Here is a 15,774-nt window from a genome sequence, read left to right as displayed (position 1 = left end):
GAATCTAAATTCATTGCAGATTGCGACAAATATTAATTTTTATTGTAAAATTTTGATAAAAATAGTGTATTATGATAGATTTGCAACAAATCATTTTTCATCGCAAAAGGAATAAAAATTACCAATAATTTCTCTTTTGGGGTATTTACCACACACACACACACACATATATATATATATATATATATAAAGTGCAACAAAACTAAATTATCACACAAATATAATAAAAATAAATATAAACACAATAATATAAACGAAAACATTCATCATTACAAATATATTCAAACATGTTCCATATCTCCAAACACAACTAACAAATAATATGTTTCATCAACCAAGTTTCAATACAACATATGACTAACAACTAACCAAGTTACAATACAACTAGCGAAGCTAGAATAGTCAACAGTGTAGGAACGCGGTGACCGACTAAAAGGGGAGTTGAATAGATTGCACAAATAAAAACAAACCCTTCTCGAATTTTCAAAAGAACACTTGCATTAATTAAATAAACAGAAAATAACAAAAGAGAGAGGCACAAGTATTTACTTGGTTACAACCGGGGAGGTTGTTAATCCAAAAAATGAATCACGCACTAGAATATCTCTTTGAGGCGGAGAAGCCTCTTATAGCAATGAAGCGCAGAAAATGAAGAAGCTAAACTAGAAATGAAGCTCACAAGTGTTGGTTTGCTAATTGCTTGAATGAATGAAAAACTTCTAGACCAAGGCTGTATTTTTAGTCTTGGTCGGGGTGCCTGGAAGGGTTCCAGGCGCCTGGGAGGGTTCCAGGCGCCTGGGAGGGTTCCAGGCACCTGGGAGGGGATGAAGTTTTATCCCTTCGCAACGGATCACGTTTGACCGCGATCCGGTCAAAACTCAATTCCGGATGCCCGGAATGGCTCCAGGTGCCCGGAATTGTTCCGGGCGCTCGGACCACTATAGTCAACAAAGTTGACTTTTGGTCCGGACCCTCTGCCCCGGTACTGCTTGCCTCGGTCCGGTTCTTCCGCTCCTGCTCCGCTCACTTGGGTGATTTCAGCCAACCGAAATAAGACTCATCCGAACCCAATTTCAACCTTCTCGAGCAACTTTCCGCTCCGGCTTCTCGTCCCTCGGAAACGCCGCGTGCCTCCTTCTCTTCCTCCCACGTACTCTTCCGTAGCACCTCGTACCTCAGACGCACCGAGCTCATTGGCTCTCTCTCGTGTCGTCCTTCTCGCTAGCTGTGTCTTTTGCTCGACACTCTGTGCTCTTAAGCTCCTACACACTTAGACACAAGGTTAAAACACCACAGGACCTAACTTAACTTGTTGATCACATCAAAACAACCTTAGGTTTCCAACAATCTCCCCCTTTTTGATGTGAGCAATCCAAGTTAAGCTAGGGTAAATAGACATAAAAGTAAAACAGATAATATTGCAATAAAGTACAAAAAAGATAGAAAATTATAGTCTACCTCCCCCTAGACTTATACTTTTCCTTCTCCCCCTTTGATAAAAAATTGGGGTACTAAGAAAACTCTAAGGGAATAATTTGAAAAACTTTGAAAAATTATTTCGATATTACTAAGAATTTGTAATAACTTATTTCAATACTAAAAAAAATTTCTAAGTAAAAGAATTTTTTTAAAAAAAAATTCAAAAAAAAATCAAAGTTTAGACAATTTTGAAAATATTCTAAAAAATTTTTGCAAGCATAAATATTTTTGAGGACTTTTCTACAAAAATTTTAAAGCAAGAAAATTTTTCTAAGTTAAAAATTCTTACGGTTAAAAAAAATTTTTAAGTAATTTTCAGAAAAATTGTTTGACAAACAACTTTTTAAAGCATTTATTTAATCTCAATTTTAATGCTTTATCAGTAAGTTAATTAAACATTTTATTTCAATATTTTGGCTTCCAGGCAGTGGCGAGGCACTAGACCTTCTTGGTTATTTAAGCAACAACCACTTTCTTAGACAAACCCTCATAAAGAAATTTAACGTTTAATTTTCTCTCTCAAAGCGCTAAGTCTAATTCAAGGTTTTTAGATTAAGCAAGACTTTGGAACCCAATATAGCTTCCAGCCAATTTGATTAACTAAGAATTTCTTAGGGACATATCTCTTTGAAATATTCCTAATTTGTCCCTTGTGATATCTATAATACCAATTTAAATTAGTGAATTTTCTATAGCTTGTATTTGATGAACATGCATGATTTTTTAAGTTATCTACTTGTATTTTTAAATTATTATTTTCTAATTTTAATTTGTCTAATTCTTCTAATGGACAAGATTTAGCAAGAATTACTTTTAAATTTTTAATTTCTTTTTCTAACTTACAACAATCCTTAGTTAATAATTTAACAAACTTAAATAATTTATCAGGTGGGAGAGATCGTACCTGACTTACCTTGTTGATCTCGTTATCCGTAGCTCCCCCTTAACTACTGCTTTCTTCTGACGTAGCTTCCCCTTCATCGATGCTCTCGATACTCATTTCGAACGAGCTTGAATCGTAGTCCTCGTCTTGATGACTTGCCATTAGTGCAAGTCCGGAGAAGGTCTCGACTTCTGATTCGAATGACGTATTGTCCCACGTCGCTTTTAGTATCTTGTGTTTTTGGACAAGCTTCTTTCCTTTGTCTTTGTCCTTGTTCCTTAGCTTGGGGCAGTTGTTCTTGATGTGTCTTTCTTCGTTGCAGTGGTAGCATCATATCGTCCTTTTCTTTCTACTCTGTGGATGGTTAGTTTTTCTAGATTTACAAAGTTTTTTAAAACGTCTTACCATCATAACCATTTCTTCATCGTCGAAAGAAGACTCTGACTCAGGTTCATCTCTCAATGCTTTTAGGGTGATGTTGTGCTTGGGCTCCTTCGTACCTGCACATCTTGATTCATGCACTTCAAACATCGAAAACAATTCTTCTAAGGTAATCTTTTCTAAGTCCGTAGAAATATAGAAGGCATCTACTAGTGATGCCCATTTCATATTTCTAGGAAATGAATTGAGTGCGTACCTTAGTGAATCTCAGTTACTTACATTTTCTCCAAGATTCGAGAGTCCGGTGACGAGCTCTTTAATTCTCGAGTGCAGATGCGCAACTGTCTCGTCTTCTTCAAGTCGTAGGTTGGTGAGCTGGTTGCAAAGTAAATTCCGTCTTGCGAGCTTGGCTTCGGACGCCCCTTCGTGCAGCTCAAGGAACTTCTCCCACAATTCCTATGCTGAGTCATAGTTGCCGATCCAGTTGACTTCTTGTGGCGGAAGGACGCTCAGCAGATGGAATTCTGCTTTGCCGTTTGCCATGTAGTCGGCCTGATCCTTTTTCGTCCACTGGCATTTTTCTTTTCCTTCTGGTACTATAAAACCGAACTCCATTATTAGTAATAAATCAAAATCAGTTTTAAAAAATACCTGCTTTTTCCAGCTAGCGAATTCCCCCTCGAACTTTGGTGGGTATATGCTTGGGCCGACCATTAATTCAGTGCTTCGTTTGACGGTCAGTCCTCTTGAAGCATCCTGGATCTGATACCACTTGTTGGAATGCGGTGGCAGGCTAGAAGGGTGGTTGAATAGCCTACACAAATAATAGCAAACCCTTCTCGAACTTTCAAAAGAACACTTGCATTAATTAAATAAATAGAAAATAACAAAAGAGAGAGGCACAAGTATTTACTTGGTTACAACTAGGGAGGTTGTTAATCCAAGGAATGAATCACGCACTAGAATATCTCCTTCATGCGAAGAAGCCTCTTACAACAATAAAGCGCAGAAAATGAAGAAGGTAAAACTAGAAATGAAGCGCATAAGTGTTGGTTTGCTAATTGCTTGAATGAATGAAAAGCTTCTGGACCAAGGCTGTATTTATAGCCTTGGTCGGGGCGCCTGGAAGGGTTCCAGGCGCCTGAGAGCGGATAAAATTTTATTCCTTCGCAACAGATCACATTTGACCGCGATCCGATCAAAACTCAATTCCGGGCGCCCGGAATGGTTACGGGTGCCCGGACCACTATAGTCAACAAAGTTGACTTTTGGTTCGGGCCCTCTGCTCCGGTGCTGCTCACCTTGGTCCAAGTCTTCCGTTTTGGCTCCGCTCGCTTGGGTGATTTCAAGCCAACCGAAATAAGCTCACCCGAACCCAATTTCGACCTTCTCGAGCAATCTTCCGCTCTGACTTCTCGTCCCTCAGAAACGCTGCGCGCCTCCTCCTTGTCCGCCCGCGTACTCTTCCGCAGCACCTCGTACCTCAGACGCACCGAGCCCGTCAGCTCTCTCTCGTTTCCGTCCTTCTCGCTAGCTGCGTTTTTTGCTCGACTCCCTATGCTCCTAAGCTCCTGCATACTTAGACACAAGGTTAAAATACCACAGGACCTAACTTAACTTCTTGATCACATCAAAACAACCTTGGGATTCCAACAAATAGTACAATAACAAAAATAAATACAACCAAGTTATAACAAACATAATATCCAACAATCTCATACTAAAATGTCTCAAACCAGGGAAAGATAAAATAAAATATAATATGAGACTTAAGAGATCATTCTCATTCCAATCTTTTTCTGCTACCTATATCACAAAATAAACAAATAAAAAGTATCATTTTTAACAAAATGAAAAATTCTATAAACTAACACAAAAATAAATATGTAAAGACTTACTTATTTTTACATGGATTTCTAATCTTAGTCTCACCAACCCTGTTTGAAACAAAATAACAGTGCTAATCAAAAATATAAAAATCAAGGTTTTTCAATCTCAATAAAATTAAAAAAAATACGAATTACAAACATTCATGTAAAATCGTTGTCGTCATCCTCGGCAGCAGCATCACAAGTACCAGGAGGAATATAACTTGGACCAGAGCTAAATTGTTGAAATTGTCGCATAAGAAATTCTTGTTGTCGGCACATTTCTATTATATCCTGATCCCTTTGTGAGTTTTGTTGTTGTATTTCTTGAATTTGTTGATCCCTTTCATGTATTATGTCTTTTAAATTAATAACTTCTTCAGTTAAGTCATGGATCTGTATCATTACTGCTAGTGGGGTAGAAGAAGAAAAAGATGTATGAGGAACATGATGGGTTCTGCTCATAGAACTCATACCTAATATCCTTCCCCCTTTGACTCCCCCAGACACCTCTAGCCATAACTCTAAATTATTAGTAATAGACGGCTCAGATAGGACATTGTCATTGTCATCACCTGAACTTCTCTATGATAGCGATAGTTGATCAATCTCTCCTATGAAAAATTAAAATTTTAATTATAGTGGGTACAAAATTAAAAAAAATTTAAGTTATAAATTAAGATTAAAGATTAATTCAAACCTTAATGGTTCTAGCTCTGTCTCCGCTCTAAGTTTATCTTTTTTTTTTAAAGTCCGAACGAAAGTATCTATAAAATTTGGCTCTTTTCCCAATTTATTGTACTAAAAATAATACAATTAGAAATAATGTAACAGTTTGAAATAGATTAAAAAACTAGATGTAGAGTTAAAAAATTACTAATCTACATGAACATTTCTCAATATTTATAGATCCTCCCGCATATATTGCAGATGACTCTCTAGAAGTATATGCTTGATTCATTTTATTCTGGTGACTCCTTTTTTTTTGCTCTCATCACTTTGCCAATAATTGGAGATCTTATTCCAATTATCCGATGTGATGAAGGCTAGCTTTTTCCCACTATTCTTGGCATGATTCAATACATGCCAAATGTGATCATCAAATTTTTTTAAAAAAATTCTTCTAATTTCCATCTCTTGATAAGGATCCCAAGTGAATTGCCGCTAAAAATGGAAAAAAAAAATTGATTATATATTTACTTAATTATATCAAATATAAAATTAACCAATTATACCTTAAACTCGGATCACCAGAGTTCTTTTGTGGGTCCTAGAGTGCTTGAATATGACATGGAGTCCCCTCTCCAATAGTTATTCACAATTTGATTAATTTCACAAATAACACTTACAAAATTTTTGAACCTATCATAAAGTTACAAATAAACAACGTTAAATAATTAAGAAGGTTGAAAAATTATAAGATTTTTAATACTTACGAGTCTCCCAAAGAAACTATATACGGTCGTGTCAATAAGCTTAGCAGATGAGTGCCTGGCGAGTATCGATGATTGATGTAGAGAAGGTGAATAGAAAGGTCCTACCGGCGAATGGAGTGGGGAAGGTGAATGTGAAGGTCTTGCCGACGGCTGGTTATGTGAAAGTCTTGCCAGCGACTGGCCATGTGAATGTCCTATCGGCAACTGACCATGTAAAGGTCCTATCGGCGACTAACCATGTGAAGGCCTTACTTGAGGGGTGGACGTAGGTACGATGCTGGGAGATAGTGAATTAGTCTGGCCAGTGCTAGACCTCTGTCGTCTATGGCCACCCCGTTGAAACTGATAACTAAAAATCAAAATTAAAATAAAGTAAATAAAAATTTTATGCTTAATGAAGAATAAATATAAAAACTTACCATATGCATAATGAAGATTTGAGAGTGCAAGAATCTACAATGACAATGTCACCTCTACTGATCTATAGGAAACAATACACATCATAAACATATAAAATATATAAAGTTAATAATATGACATTATATAACATATAATGTTATATGTTACAGTGGGTGACCCGCTCAGCCAAGCAACAGGATAGTAGTCCTCGTGGCATCCTTCCATAGGACACAGTGGAGGACGTGGCCCCGAACATATTGGAGAAGATGGCCACAAACATGTTGGAGGACGTGGACATGAACATATCGGAGAATGTGCCCATGGGGAGCATGTACGTCGCCCACCAAGGCTCTATATAAAGGGGGTCCATCACCGGCGGAGGTACGTGTGATTTACTTTTGGAGCATAATTCTACTATTGCTTTGCTTTTGCTCCACATTCCGTTGACTGACTTGAGCGTCGGAGGGCCAACGTTGGGGACCCCCTCCCTACACCGGCACTGATATCATCTGTTTTGTAGAGCGAAGCAAAGTCTGAGCCCGGTCAGCGAAGCCGCCACCTCCCATCTTTCCACTCGCCCGCTTTCGGACATGATCATTTTGGCGTCGTCTGTGGGAATGTAGCCTGCATCCGAAACGAGGAGATGGATGACACTGGATGACACCACATGGTGACGCTGATGTAAGAAGAGCTCGACGCGTTGATATAAGCATGAGCATCGAAGATAGTGGAGCAACAACAAGCGCTTTCCGAACGCCAAGCACCAGAGCCTACGGCATCAGCTGCAGTCCGGTCGGCAAAACGAGTAGAGCAAGCGGACCAAAAAGCCGCTCGGGAGCATACCAAGAAGTCGATTGGCACCTATGGGGAAGCCCCTCATGCGCCGATCCTATTCCATCGAGCACTATTCTGAACTCCATCAAAAGAGAGGGGTCGGGCAGATAAAGATCAGGGATCTTCTTCAGATGAGGCACCCATTCAGAATGCACGAAAATGAAAAGCGCCAAAAGAAGACGATTCACCCGAGCGGATCAATTAATAGTTCTCGCAAGGGATTCTGGACTATCCTCTACCGAAGCATTACACCCCGCCAACGATCGAGGAATATAATGGAGCAACCGACCCGGATGACCATTTGTCCAAGCTTGATAATGCAACCACACTTCACCAGTACACTGACAGGGTGAAGTGTCGAGTCTTCCTCACTACGCTATCTGAATCGGTGCAACGTTGGTTCAAGCGGACGTTGAGCGGCTGGATCCACAGCTTCAAGGACTTCCGAGCGACCTTCCTTCATCACTTCACCAGCATTCACCTCCACCAGAAGACGAGCGTCAACTTGTTCACCCTGAAGCAAGGGCCTAGGAAAGCGCTGAGGTCCTACATCCAACGCTTCAATCAAGTAGCGATGGATATCCCAGCGGTCTCCTCTAACATGTTGGTGAACTCCTTCACCCAGGGCCTCACTGAAGGAGAGTTCTTCCGATTGCTCATTCGCAGGCCGCCGCGAGACTTTGAACATCTTTAGAGGAAGGCCACAAAGTACACTAACGTGAAAGAAGCCCAAGCGACAAGAAAAAGGGAGACGCCCATCGAGCCAGCAATCGCATTTGAACGGAGACCGCTGAGCAGCTATCAATTTCCGAAGGGGCCCCGATTAGGTGGACCCCAAGCCCACCAAGAGCCCAGGAACAATACTGTATAGCATGTGGCGGCTAATCACCTGAAGGTCGCAAAAGGCAAGGTATGGACGCCCCTCTTCTGCTCCTTCCACTAGTTGATGACACACAACACGTGAGACTGCTATGATCTGAAGTCGATAGCTAGTAGACCGACCCCGCAAGGATATCGTCGTCAATCACCATCTCCTTATCTATGACAACGGGGATGACCTGCGAGGCGAAGGGAAGAAGAGAGGAGGACGGCTGAGCCACACCATCATCAATCCCCTCGGAGGACGGTCCAAGCCTCTGCCGAGCGGAATAGACCATCAGAAAGAGATGAGGAAAACTAGAGCAACGTCGCTCAGGGAGAAATAGGAATGATCACTGGTGGGCCAATTGGCGGTGATTCTAACCGAGCGAGGAAGTCTCATGCCCGACGATTCGAGATCGACCCAAGATCAGCTTCAGCTCGAAAGACTTAGAAGGAGTGGAAATCCCTCAAGATGATGCACTGATCATCCAAGCGGAAATCGTCAATTATACAGTTCATAGAACTTTTGTTGATATAGGGAGTTCGGTGAACAACATATTCAAGAAGGCGTTTGATCAATTACAAATTGACCGGAGCGAGCTGCTACCGATGACAACCCCACTTTACGACTTCACAGGCAACGAAATATTGCTGATCGGCTAGACCAAGCTGGCCATCTCACTCAGAGAGGAGTCTCTGAAGAGGACCAGAACCACCAACTTCATCATGGTGGACGCGCTTTCAGCCTACAATGTCATCCTCGGTTGACCGACACTCAACAAATTCTGAGCAATAGTGTCCACCTATTGCCAGAAGATCAAATTCCCAGTGGACGATAAGGTGAGAGAAGTCAAGGGCGACAAATTGGCCACTCGGCGATGCTACGTTGAGATGGTCAGAGTAGAAGCAAAGGTCACTCAAAAAAATCCACGCTTGGAGGTAAGCGCTATCATGAAGAAGCCCTCTACGTTGGTTTACGAAGAAAAGGATATGGTCCAGATCCATCTGAGCCGGTCAGAAGCGACCACCTTCATTGCTGCCGATCTGGAAAGCATGAAGAAAGCTGAGTTTGTCGCTTGCTTTAGACGAAACCATGATGTGTTCACTTAGTCGATCCACAAGTTCCCCGGAATCTTGCCGAGCATCGCTCAGCATGAGCTTCATGTCTGACCTAACACCCGACCAGTAAAGCAAAAGAAAAGGGACTTCAACACGGAGCAAAACCTAATTATCCAGATGGAGATAGAGAAACTGTTGGAGGTCGGTCATATACGGGAAGTCTAATTCCCGAGCTAGCTCGCTAATGTGGTGTTGGTCTCCAAGCCGGGCAACAAATAACGGATCTGAATCGGCTTTCGTGACTTGAACAAAGCGTGCTTGAAGCATTTATATCCACTGCCCAAGATAGATCAGATAGTGGATTCCATGGCGGGTTGCGAGCTGATCTGCATGCTCAACGCATATCAAGGTTACCACCAAACACCGCTCGCTCGAGACGATCAGGAGAAGGTTAGCTTCATTACAGCCGACGGAACATACTATTACAACATCATGTCGTTCAGACTGAAGAACGTCGTCGCCACCTATCAGAGGATGATGAACAAGGTGTTTCGAAGGCAGATTGATCGTAATATAGAGGTATATGTTGACATTTTAATAAAATCCCTCTGAGCTGTCGACCTTTGAGCAGATGTTGACAAGACTTGCTAAACTCTTAGGGCCTATGGAATAAAGCTAAACTCAAACAAGTGCCTGTTTGGTGCGAGAAGCAGATGATTCCTGGGTTGCATCGTCATCGAGCAAGGGATTGAGGCAAATCTAAGTAAGGTGAAGGCTGCAAGACATGTCTCCGCCACGCAGCTTAAAGGAAGCCCAACGGCTGACCGGACGGATCACAACATTTTCCATATTCATATCCAAGTCATCCGATCATAGCCTACCGTTCTTCAAGGTGTTGTGCCAAGTGATAAAATTCCAGTGGGATGCTGAGTGCGACTGGGCATTGGAAGAGCTTAAGGAGTATCTTAATTCCTTGTCTGTGTTAGCTAAGCCGAGTGTTGGGGAGTCGCTCTGGATCTATCTATTATCTACCAAGTATGCAGTTAGCTCAACATTAATTAAGCAGAACATCTAGAAACAACAACCCGTGTACTTTTTAAGCTATATATTGAAAGACGCCGAGTCTCGCTACACTAGTCTTGAAAAATTAGCTTACGCATTGATACTTACCGCTCAGAGGCTTCGTCCATACCTCCACGCACATCCGATTATCGTGATGACCAACAGCGTCTTGGGGAGAGTCCTCCTTAACCTAGAGGTGTCCGGATGATTGATCAAATGGACAACCAAACTAAGTGAGTTCGACATTCAATACCAGCCACGAAAGGAGATCAAAGCTTAGGCCTTAGCTAATTTTGTCACGGAGGTCCAGAATGCCAAGCCGGAATCTGTTTAGTGAATATATATCGATGGTTCATCCACTCATCAAGGTAGCGGGATTGGTATTTTGGTCATTTCACCTTGGGAAGATCGGATGCAACTTTCCGTTCGGTTGGATTATCGTGCCACCAACAATGAAGCCAAATATGAAGTCTTGATAGTTGGCTTACAGGCAGCGCAGTATGTCGGAGCCACAAAAGTCCTCATTTACTCAGACTCTCAGTTGACCGCTCAACAGCTATCGGGGATGTTCAAGATTAGCAGCTTCCGACTCAACTTATATGCAGAAGCCTTCGAGAAGCTGAAGGCAAATTTTCATGAGGTTACTGTACAGAAGATCCCCCAATCGGACAATCAAGCCGCGAACGAACTGAAGAGCGCTGGAATTCCGTTCTATTTTAATTTCCCCGTACAAAAAAATTGTACAAGAATAGAACTCTTCCTAGCAATCCGTATGTTCGATCAAAGATGTGTTCGATCAATCAAGCAAGTTCTTGAATAATCAAAGCACACCTTGATAGAAATACAAGATCGTTGGCCTCTTATGTTGGTATTCAAAATCGATACGTAAAATCGATACAAAGAAAAACGAAACTAGATATGCAGCGGAATTAAAGAACTAGTTGTACCTTTTCTTTGTAGCTAAAGACCTCTTGATCTTCTGTCGTATTCCTCTCGTCTTCTTGGATATCATGTGAGCGACGATCTACCAAGAACAAAACCACCCTCCTTCTCTTTTCTTCCAAAACAACCGGCCAAAAAAAGGAGTCTCTAGGATGGGGTACCTTCTAATATTCTTCTTCTTCTTCCTCTCCTTCCTCTTCTTCCTTGCGTTCCTCTTCTTCCTTTTCTTCAAGCCGCCGGCCACCAAGAAGAAGAAGTGCCACCGGCCCTAGCTAGGAGAGGAAAGGGGGCGACCCTTGTAAGGTGAGAAAGGGGCAGCCCTTGGTGGAGGTGGCGTCGGCCCTAGGTGGGGTTGAAGGTGGCTCCGGCCACAAGGAGAAGAAGAGATGGATGTGGCGCTGGCCCTAGGTGGAAGAGGGGGTGCCAGCCACATGGAGAGAATAAGATTGTGGAGAATTAGAAAGTTAGGTTTTAGGGACCACATCCTACTCCTTTTTATAGACTTGTCGTCCGTTACATGGAAAGAAAAATTAACAAAATTTTGTTTATAAAAAATCTAAACAAACTATGTTAAACCAAATCAAGTTAAGTTAGACCAAACCAAGTTAAGTTAAACCAAACTAAGTTAAGTTAAACCAAACCAAGTTAAGTTAAACCAAACCAAATTAAGTTAAACCAAACCAAGTTAAACCAAACCCGATTATGGATGGGTGAATGTGAGGCTTTATATATAGAGGCTACAACAGAGACCTAGAGGAGGAATTGGTTTAGGTCTCCCGATGGGCTTGGGTTTCCCGTGTTCGCCTCGAACACCTAACTCAAGTCCATCAATAATAACCCATACCACTAAAGGGTTATTATTGAACTACCGCACCAATTCCATATTACAATATGGGCTCCTTCTTATTATGAGTGCGCTAAACTCCCTATGTTTAAAATATCGTATGTCTGTTAATTAAATGAGTTACTAACAACTCAATTAATTAACATCTAATTCCAAGAATAGTACCACTCAACTTTATTTTCATGTCGGACTAAGTCCACCTGCAGGGTTTACATGATAATCCTTACGAGCTCCTCAAGGGGACATCATCAATCTAAATAATTAGGACACAGATTCCTTCTATAATCAACAACACACCATATAATTAGTACTATCTCCCAACTTATCGGGCCTTGATTTAACGAATAGATCTCACTCATTGATAAGTTAAAGAAATAAATACTAAGTATATGTGCTTGTTATTATATAGGGATTAAGAGGACGCACATCCATAATAACAGATATTTTGTTCTTTTATATAGTCAGTATAAATCGAACAATCTCAAACGGTCCTGCTCAGTATACACATAGTGTACTAGTGTAATTTTATAGTCAAGACAGACTAATACCAAATTACACTACAATCGTTCCAATGGTTTGTCCCAATCCATCTTAGTTGTGAGCTACTATTTATAATTTAAAAGGAACCGATAACATGATCTTCTGTGCGGCACCACACATCATGTTATCTATAATATAAATTAAATGGACAACTATATTGACATATATATAAATAAGAAATGAAGACATTTGACCAAAGTGATTCTCATTTCAAAATATTTCAAAATAGATGTCCATACAAAAGCTAGGCTTATAATATACATCCCAACATGAACTGGCTAAGTTAGCTAGTACATTATTACCGTTCACGATTAGCCAACTGATTGAACAAGTTTCATTTGTAGCGCACATTGACCGAGTGATCTTCCTGAGCGACTAGAGAATGTCGCTGATTGAATTCCTCCGATCGGGTAGCACACCGGCCGACCAAGTGTTGGGATCTATACTATAAGCCTAGCTTTTGTATGAACATCTGTTTTAAAATATTTTGAAATGAGAATCACTTTGGTCAAATGTTTGCATTTTATATTTATATATATGTCAATACAGTTGTCAATTTAATTTATATTGTAGATAACATGGTGTGTGGTACCACACAGAAGATCATGTTATCGGTTCCTTATAAATTATAAATAGTAGCTCACAACCAAGATGGATAGGGGTAAACCATTGGAATGGTTGTAGTTTGATTTGGTATTAGTCTGTCTTGACTATAAAATTACACTAGTACACTATGTGTGTATTGAGCAGGACCGTTTGAGATTGTTCGATTTGTACTAACTACATACAAGAACAGAACCTCTGTTATTATGGATGTGCGTCCTCTTAATCTCTATATAATAACAAGCACGTATACTTAGTATTTATTTCTTTAACTTATCAATGGGCGAGATTTATTCGTTAAATCAATAGGCCCGATGAGTTGGAAAATAGTACTAATTATATGGTGTATTGTTGATTATAGAAGGAATCTGTGTCCTAATTATTTAAGTTGATGATGTCCCCTTGAGGAGCTCATAAGGATTATCATGTAAACCCTACAGGTGGACTTAGTCCGGCATGATAATAAAGTTGAGTGGCACTACTCTTGGAATCAGATGTTAATTAATTGAGTTATCAGTAACTCATTTAATTAACAGACATACGATATCTTAAACACAGGGAGATTAACCCACTCATGATAAGAAGGAGCTCATATTATAATATGGGATTGGTGTAGTAGTTCAATAATAACCCTTTAGTAGTATGAGTTATTATTGATGGACTTGAGTTGAGTGTTCGGGCCGAACATAGGAAGCCCAAGCCCATCAGAAGGCCTAAACCAATTTCTCCTCTAGGTCCCTGTTGTTGTAGCCTCAATATAAAGCCTCGCATCCACCCATCCACGCGTTGTTCGTTTTGGTTTTTCGGCGCCACCTCCTCCTCCCTTGCTAGGGATGGCTCATCTTCTTCTCCTAGGGCCGGCGGCTCATCTTCTTCTCCTAGGGTCAGCGACTCAACTTCTTCTCCTAGGGCCAGTAGCTCATCTTCTACTCCTAGGGTTGGCGCCCCTCCTTGCTAGGGTCGGCACCCCTCCTTGCTAGGATCTCTTGATGGCCGACAGATTGGAGAAGAGGAGAAGGCGCCCCATCCTAAAGCTTCACTTGGTGACCGGCAGTTTGGATCCAAAGAGGGGAAGGGTGTTTGTTGTCTTGGTAAATCGTCGCCCACACGACGTCCAAGAAGAGGAAAGGAATACAACAGAAGATCAAGAGGTCTTTAGCTACAAAGGAAAGGTACAACTAGTTCTTTGATTCCGCTCCGTAATTAGTTTAGTTTTCTTTGTATTGATTTTGAATACCAACACAAGAGGCCAGCGATCTTGTACTTCGATCAAGGTGTGCTTTGATCTGACAAGAACTTGCTTGATTGATCAAACACATGTCTGATCGAACATCCGGATTGCTAGAAAATGTTCTGTACTTATACAATTTTTGTTTGAGAAAATTAAAACAGAACGAAATTCCAGCGCCTTCAAGTGGTATCAGAGCGAGTTTTCTGGCTCTGTGATTGGTTTTCGGTTAAAGTATGCACTGCTCATATATAAGTTTAGGTAGGATTAATAGTAGGATGTGTAAGAAAGTTTAACTCTGTGGTTGCAGGCATCCTAGGTCCAACTATTATGGCTTTGTGTGTTTATGTATGATTTGAACCCTCGGGCATATCGAGGTTGTGATGTGTGTGTATGATTGTAATAATTAAAGTACAGCCGGTTGTCGTATTATTTTTTACATTTTGTTCGATCTAGATTACATGTAAATTCCTTTGTGGAATATAGGATCGATAAATGTAAATTTTTATTTTTTGTTGCGGCTTGTATCCTTGCTATGTGTGGTGCTATTTTGAGGACCAGAGGCGTGGCGAAGAAGAAAGCAAGATAGACGCAACGGCTTGATCCATTGGCGGCATATTAGAGGACAACGATGGATGAGGTCATAATTGTTGAAAATTTTATTTTCATATTTATTGTCCTTATATGCTGTTTTTATGTGATGTGATGCTGTTTTTATGTGATGTGATGTGTGTGCATGTTAAAATTCCTCAATTTAAATAACTAAGTAGGAGAGGGATTATTTAAATAAATTCCACGGTCTCCATTACTGGTTTTTAAGTGATGCATTCAAACTTGCGCGTTGGCTTTAAGTGCCTTCCTCCATATCGGATGAGTTTGTTTACAGATCACTAGATCAAACTTCCTCTATGGATGATTATAGGAAATTATTTAGGTATGTGTGATCTTCTCCATCTGAAGGGGCACAATCCTAATTAATGGACTAAGTATCAAGTAATGGTATATACTTATGCGCATTTAATAGTATCCTCCCCATCAGAGTCACTGCTATTATTTGTGTGACCGAAGATGAATCAACTATTAATTTTATTTATCATAAAATTAGGTAGACATGATAATAAAATTAATGGGTAAAACCTTCTCTTACAAATGTTTTAATTAGTATACGTCCATACTATCGTGACATACAAAATTCACGGTGTTTTAAGGTGTTGGTGAATTTAAATTATATTGTTTGAGGAATCAATATTATTTTAAATTCTAAAGTTTTGACCAAATATTTTATTTTGTGATTCTCAGGATTTCAAAATGGCTTTCAATCCTCTTACTGTTATTTTAAAAGAAAACAAACTTAC

This window comes from Zingiber officinale, chromosome 3A (assembly GCF_018446385.1).
Source record: "Zingiber officinale cultivar Zhangliang chromosome 3A, Zo_v1.1, whole genome shotgun sequence".
Classification (NCBI taxonomy): domain Eukaryota; kingdom Viridiplantae; phylum Streptophyta; class Magnoliopsida; order Zingiberales; family Zingiberaceae; genus Zingiber; species Zingiber officinale.
This window is presented reverse-complemented; position numbering follows the sequence as displayed.